The following is an 8,026-nucleotide window of genomic DNA, read 5'->3' as shown; positions in this document are numbered from 1 at the left end:
GATGCGCACACTATTTTGTGTGTGCCCTCCAAGAGTGGGGTCTCTGTTTCCACCAGTCGTGTCGAAGTCCTGCAATCAATTCCACCTAGACTTCAAAGTCTGATTCTCTATTAATTCCTCCTCCCGTTGCCGGACCCCCAGGTTGGGAAGCCTGACGTGGGGCTCAGAACCGTCACTCCAGTGGGTGGACTTCAGTGGTATAAATGTTCGCCAGTCTGTGAGTCACCCACCCAGCAGTTATGGGATTTGATTTTACTCTGATTGCGTCCCTCCTACCGTCTCATTGTGGCTTCTCCTTTGTCTTTGGATGTGGGGTATCTTTTTTGGTGAGTTCCAGTGTCTTCCTTTCAATGATTGTCCAGCAGCTAGTTGTGATTCTGGTGTTCTCCTAAGAGGGAGTGAGAGCACATCCTTCTACTCCGCCATCTTGGTTCCTACCCCAAGTCTTGGATTCTTTAAAATGTTGCCTGGAATATTTTATTAATATTCTTCACTTTTATATAAACCACGAATATTATCTAAATTTGTGAGAAAGCAATTTCTAAATAGGGTGGGCCTCAGGATGAGGAAATGACTTTTTTTTTTAATTTTTTTTTTTTAATTTTACTTATTTATTTTTGGCTGTGTTGGGTCTTCGTTTCCGTGTGAGGGCTTTCTCTAGTTGTAGCAAGCAGGGGCCACTCTTCATCGCGGTGCGCGGGCCCCTCACCATCGCGGCCTCTCTTGTTGCGGAGCACAGGCTCCAGACGCGCAGGCTCAGTAGTTGTGGCTCACGGGCCCAGTTGCTCCGCGGCATGTGGGATTTTCCCAGACCAGGGCTCGAACCCGTGTCCCCTGCATTGGCAGGTGGATTCTCAACCACTGCGCCACCAGGGAAGCCCAGAAATGACTTTTGAACACATATTTGAAGCCAGTTGAAGGAGATCTCATTCCTTCAGTGAGGAACCTAGCATATTTCACACCTGGATTAGATAATATTTTAACACCCCTCTCCTCCATAGGAAAAATATTTTCAAGAACAATCATGATGAATAATTATGGTAGTTAGAAAAGAAATGCAGAAAGTGAAAACTTTCTTCTATTGAACCTTATATATATAATAAAGTTAATAAACAAATGTCACAGTACCCAAAAAGGGTGGAAAACCATGGTTTTTATATCTACCTAAAAGAGGATTTAACTGGAAGACAGTTTGCAGTGTCTTACAGACACTAAATGTATTCTTACCATTTCATTCAGCAATCACGCTCCTTGGTGTTTACTGAAATAAGTTGAAAACTTATGTCCACACATAAATTTACACATAGATGTTTATAGCAGCTTTATTCATAATAGCCCCAAATTTGGAAGCAAATGAGATGTCCTTTAATAGGCAAATGGGTAAATGAACTGTGATACTGCCATATAATGAAACATTATTCAGTAATAAAAAGAAATGAAATGAAAATGGGAACATTGCTATTGATAATCAACAAAAGAATTATGAGAATACTATGAATAGTTGTACCAACAACTAGATAACCTAGATGAAATCTTAGAAACCAAAGATCTACCAAGACAGAATCACAAGGAAATAGAAGATCTGAATAGACTCATAACTAATAAAGAGATTGAATCAGTAATCAAAAATCTCCTGACAAATAAAGATGATAGGCCAGATGGCTTCACTGAAAACTTCTACTGAAAAATTCTATCAAACATTTAAAGAAGAGCTAACACCAAAAAAGTGAAGAAGAGGGATTACTTCCTAACTCATAGAATGAGAATATAAAGCCAAGACTGCCTTTATATCAAAGCCAGGCACAGATACTACAAGAAAAGAAAACTACAGACCAATATCCCTTATGAACATTAATGCAAAAATTCTCAACATATACAGGCAGAACCGGAGATATAGCAGGTTTGGTTCCAGACCACCACAATAAAGCAACTGTCACAATAAAGTGAGTCACACAAATTTTTTGGTTTCTTGGTACATATGAAAGTTATGTTTACACTATCCTGTAGTCTATTATTAAGTATGCAATAGCATTATGTCTAAAGAAACATTGTACACAACTTAATTTTAAAATATGTCATTGCTAAACAATGCTAATCATCATCCAAGCCTTCAGCTGGTTGTAGTAGTAACATCAAAGATCACTCATCATAGGGAATTCTCTGGCGGTCCAGTGGTTAGGACTCAGGACTTTTACTTCTGGGGCCCAGGTTCAATCCCTGGTTGGGGAACTAAGATCCCACAATCTGCGTGGAGCAGCCAGAAAAAAAAAAAATCACTCATATAGATCACCATAACAAATATAATAATAATGAAATTTTTGGAATATTGTGAGAATTACCAAAATGTGACACAGAGACATGAAGTGAACAAATGCTGTTGGAAAAATGGGGCCAACAGACTTGCTTGATGTAGGGTTGCCACAAACCTTCTATTTGTAAAAAGCACAATATCTGCAAAGCACAATAAAATGAAGCACAGTAAAACGAGGTATGCCTATACTAGCAAACTGAATTCAGCTGCATATTAAAAGATTATACACAATGGCCAAGTGGGATTTATTCCTGGAATAAAGAATAGCTCAACATATGAAAATCAATCAATGTAGTACGCATATTAACAAAATGAAGGGGAAAAACACATGATCATCTCAATTGTTGCAGAAAAAGCATTTGACAAAATTCAGCACCCTGTCTTGATAAAAACACTATAGAAACTAGGAATAGAAAGAAACTCCCTCAACATAATAAAAGTCGTATATGAAAAACCCACAACTAACATCCCATTCAATGGTGAGAGACTTTTCCTCTAAGATGAAGAATAAGACAAGGATACCTGCTTTTGCCACTTCTATTCAACATATAATTGGGAGTTCTAACCAGGGCAGTCAATCAAGAAAAAGAAATAAAAGGCATCCCAATTGGGAAAGAGAAAGTAAAATTATCTCCATTCACAGATGACATTATACTATAGGTAGAAAACTCTAAAGATTCCACACACACACACCAAAGCGGGGAGTGGGGGGGAACTCTTAGAACTAATAAATGAAATCAGCAAAATTGTAAGGTATAAAATCAACACTAAAAATTTAGTTGCATTTCTATACACTAAAAATGAACAACTGCAAAAGGAAATTAATAAACAATTCCATTTACAATAACATCAAAAAGAATAAAATACCTAGGAATTAGCTTATTCAAGGGGGTAAAAGATTTCCACACTGAAAACTACAAAACATTGCTGAAATAAATGAAAGAAAACATAGATAAATGGAGAGACAACCCGTGTTCATAGATTAGAAAACAGTATTGTTAAGATTTCCACAATACTCAAAGTGATCTACATTTTTAACCCAATCTCCATCAAAATCCCAATGGCATTTTATGCACGGTAGAAAAATCCATCCTAAAGTTCATACGGAAGTTCAAGGGAACTTCCAAAATGACAAAACAATCTTGAAAAAGAAGAACAAGTTGGAGGACTCACACTTACTGGTTTCAAAACGTACTACAAAGCTAAACAATGTGGTACTGGCATAAAGACAGACATATAGACCAATGGAACAGAATAGAGATCTCAGAAATAAACTCTTGCACATATGGTTAAATGAATTTCAGCTAGGGTGTCAAGACTATTCACTGGGGGAAAGATAGTCTTTAACAAATGGTGCTGGGAAAATTGGATATCCACATGCAGAAGAATAAAGTTGGACCCTTACCTAACACCATATACAAAAATTAACTCAAAATGGATCAAATCAAAGGCCCAAATATACAACCTAAAACTATAAAACTCCTAAAGGCATACATTGGGGAAAATCTTCATGACTTTGAATTTGGCAATGATTTCTTGGATGTGACAAGACAATAAAAGAAAAAATAGATAAATGAGACTATATGAAAATTAAAACTTCTGTACATCAAAAGACACATCCACAGAGTGAAAAAGAAACTTATGGAATGGGATAAAATATTTACAAATCTATATAAAATATATAGAATATATATACTCCTACAATTTAACAACACAAACCCAAATAATCCAATTTTTTAATAGGCAAAGGACTTGAACAGACATTTTTTTCAGAGATGATATACAAATGGTGCACAAACACATGAATAGATGCTCAACACACTAATAATTAGGAAAATGCAAATGAAAATCACAACGATTCCAGTCTGGCATGTAGGGAGCTTAGAAATCAACACTCTATTCTAAGAATAAGAAAGAAAAAAAAAAACTGGAATATCAGCAACTTTTCTTAGATCTGTCAGAGAAGCGAGGTCACAGGGCAAACCACGGCCCCCAAAATTGGAGAGACAGAAAAGTGGATACAGATAATCACAACTTACTATAGCAGAAACCCACAAGCAGGAACCTCCTCAGGAACCAGTACCAGGGTAGGAAAGTCTGAACTGTAATTTACAAACTGCTAGATGCTCAGTGTGGATAAGTCTGAAAATTAAAAACTCCAGAGGGGGCCCTCACTTCTGTGAGTTTAATCCACAGGAGCTCAACCAGGTTAAGTGTCTATGAATCCCCCTGAATATCAGGGAAAATCTCCTTGGGCTCCCATCAGGGGGAGTGGAAAAGTAACCATTTTGACATATGCCAAAGCATTCTTTTCTTCTTAACAAGGTCTGCCCTCAAGAAAAACTATTTTACCAGAGCCTAACCTATTGAGATTTTATCAGTGTATAACACTGGGAGAAGGAAAATACCTAACTTCAGCCATTGGGGGGTGGGGGGGGGGTGGGTACTAAGAGGCATTAGTGAACTTCACAGCCCAGGAGCACAGGCTCATTGAAAGACTGAGACCAAATCATAGGACTACAGAATGCTTCTCCTACTCTGACACCTTACCACCACTTTCCTAAAAGACTATTCACCAGAGTTACTTTCACCCAGTACATTATGTCTGGCTTTCAACAACAAAAAAATTATAATGCATATTACAAGACAAAAAAAATGCAATTTGAAGAGACAAAGCAAGCGTCAGAACCAGAGTCAGATATGGCAGGGATGCTGGAATTATCAAATCATGAATTTAAAATAACTATGACTAATATGCTAAGAACTCTAATGGAAAAAGTAGATGACATAAGAGAACACATGTGTAAGGTAAGCAGAGAGATGGAAATTCTAAGAAAGAGTCAAAAGGAAATACTAGAGATCCAAAACACTGTAGCAGAAAGAAGAATCCCTTTGATGGGTCATTAGTAGACCGGACACAGCTGAGGAAAGAATCTCTGAGCTTGAGGATATGTCAATAGAAACTTCCAAAACTGGAAAGAGAAGAGAGAAAAGACTGAAAAAAACAAAACAGACTATCCAAGAACTGTGGGATAACAACCAAAAGTATAATATAGTTGTAACAGGAATACCAGAAGGAAAAGAAAGAGAGAAAAGAACAGAAGCAATATTTCAAACATTAATGAATGAGAATTTCCCCCAAATTAATGTCAGACACAAAACCACAGATCCAGGAAGTTCAGAGAACAGCAAGCAGAATAAATGCTGAAAACAAAAACAAAAGCAACAAAAACTATAATTTAGTATATCATAATCAAACTGCAGAATATCAAAGATAAAGAAAAATCTTGAAAAAACTGGGGGAAGGGGACTTCTTACCTATAGAGAAGCAAAGATAAGAATTATACCCAACTACTCCTCAGAAACTCTGTAAGTGAGAAGAGAGTGAAGTGAAATATTTAACGTATTGAGAGAAAATAAACACCAACCTAGAATTCTATATTATATTTTCATAATTCTGTGAAACTATCCTTCAAAAATGAAGGATAAATAGAGACTTCCTCAAACAAACAAAACTTGAAGGAATTTGTGGACAGTAGACCTGCCTTGCAAGAAATGTTAATTGGAACTTCCCTGGCGGTCCAGTAGTTAAGACTATGTGCTTCCATTGTAGGGGGCATGGGTTCCAACCCCGGTCAGGGAACTAAGATCTCACACAGCCAAAAACAAACCAAAAAAAGTTAATAGAAGTTCTTCAGAAAGAGGGAAAGTAACATAGGTCAGAAACTTGGATCTACATAAAGAGATCTCCATTAGAGAAGAAATAAGTGAAGGTAAAATGAAAACCTTAAATTTTTTGTTCTTAATTGATTTAATAGATAACAGTTCATTCAAGATAATAAAGCAACAATATACTCAATGATTATAGCTTAGAGATGAGTTAAGTGAATGACAGCAGTGATACAGGGATAGGAAAGAGGAATTAGAAATATTTTGTGTTATAAGATACTTGCACTACCCATGAAGTGATATAGTATTGTTTTTTTGATTTTTGTTTTTTTCAGAGTCACCAACATTAAGTATGATACTTTTATTGTGCCTAGGCTAAATATATGCAAAATAAAATCTTGTTATATCTGTTACAAATTTGTCAGCAAGGAAAATAACTCAATGTGAAGAAACTTTTTTTTAATTTTATTTTATTTATTATTTTATACAGCAGGTTCTTATTAGTCATCAGTTTTATACACATCAGTGCATACACGTCAATCCTAATCGCACAATTATCACACCACCACCCCAACCCCCCCGCCGCTTTCCCCCCTTGGTGTCCTTACGTTTGTTCTCTACATCTGTGTCTCAATTTCTGCCCTGCAAACCGGTTCATCTGTACCATTTTTCTAGGTTCCACATATATGTGCTAATATACGATATTTGTTTTTCTCTTTCTGACTTACTTCACTCTGTATGACAGTCTCTAGATCCATCCACGTCTCAACAAATGACCCAATTTCGTTCCTTTTTATGGCTAATATTCCATTGTATATATGTACCACGTCTTCTTTATCCATTCATCTGTCAATGGGCATTTAGATTGCTTCCATGACCTGGCTATTGTGAATAGTGCTGCAATGAACATTGGGGTGCATGTGTCTTTTTGAATTATGGCTTTCTCTGGGTATATGCCCAGTAGTGGGATTGCTGGATCATATGGTAATTCTATTTTTAGTTTTTTAAGGAACCTCCATACTGTTCTCCATAGTGGCTGTATCAATTTACATTCCCACCAACAGTGCAAGAGGGTTCCCTTTTCTCCACACCCTCTCCAGCATTTGTTGTTTGTAGATTTTCTGATGATGCCCATTCTAACTGGTGTGAGGTGATACCTCACTGTAGTTTTGATTTGCATTTCTCTAATAATTAGTGATGTTGAGCATCTTTTCATGTGCTTCTTGGGCATCTGTATGTCTTCTTTGGAGAAATGTCTATTTAGGTCTTCTGCCCATTTTTGGATTGGGTTGTTTGTTTCTTTAATATTGAGCTGAGGGCTTCCCTGGTGGCGCAGTGGTTGAGAATCTGCCTGCCAATGCAGGGGACACGGGTTCGAGCCCTGGTCTGGGAGGATCCCACATGCCGCGGAGCAACTGGGCCCGTGAGCCACAACTGCTGAGCCTGCGCGTCTGGAGTCTGTGCTCCGCAACGGGAGAGGCCGCGATGGTGAGAGGCCCGCGCACCGCGATGAAGAGTGGCCCCCACTTGCCGCAGCTGGAGAAAGCCCTCGCACAGAAACGAAGACCCAACACAGCCATAAATAAATAAATAAATAAATAAATAAATAAAGGAGTTCCCTTAAAAAAACAAAACAAAACAAACAAAAAAAAATATTGAGCTGAATGAGCTGTTTATATATTTTGGAGATTAATCCTTTGTCCATTGATTCATTTGCAAATATTTTCTCCCATTCTGAGGGTTGTCTTTTCGTCTTGTTTATGGTTTCCTTTGCTGTGCCAAAGCTTTGAAGTTTCATTAGGTCCCGTTTGTTTATTTGTGTTTTTATTTCCATTACTCTAGGAGGTGGATCAAAAAAGACCTTGCTGTGATTTATGTCAAAGAATGTTCTTCCTATGTTTTCCTCTAAGAGTTTTATAGTGTCCGGTCTTACATTTAGGTCTCTAATCCATTTTGAGTTTATTTTTGTGCATGGTGTTAGGGAGTGTTCTAATTTCATTCTTTTACATGTAGCTCTCTAGTTTTCCCAGCACCACTTATTGAAGA

The 8,026-nt window shown here is 37.4% G+C and overlaps 1 non-coding gene across 1 annotated transcript; it reads left to right on the top strand.

The window, feature by feature from the left end:
• The first annotated feature begins 2,157 nt into the window (after positions 1-2,157).
• TRNAK-UUU lies at positions 2,158-2,229 on the top strand. The gene has a single exon. It is a non-coding gene; the product is annotated as a tRNA-Lys (tRNA).
• Positions 2,230-8,026: the final 5,797 nt, after the last annotated feature.

The sequence above is a fragment of the Balaenoptera musculus genome, chromosome 3, assembly GCF_009873245.2.
Source record: "Balaenoptera musculus isolate JJ_BM4_2016_0621 chromosome 3, mBalMus1.pri.v3, whole genome shotgun sequence".
NCBI classification, from domain to species: domain Eukaryota; kingdom Metazoa; phylum Chordata; class Mammalia; order Artiodactyla; family Balaenopteridae; genus Balaenoptera; species Balaenoptera musculus.
This window is presented reverse-complemented; position numbering and strand designations above follow the sequence as displayed.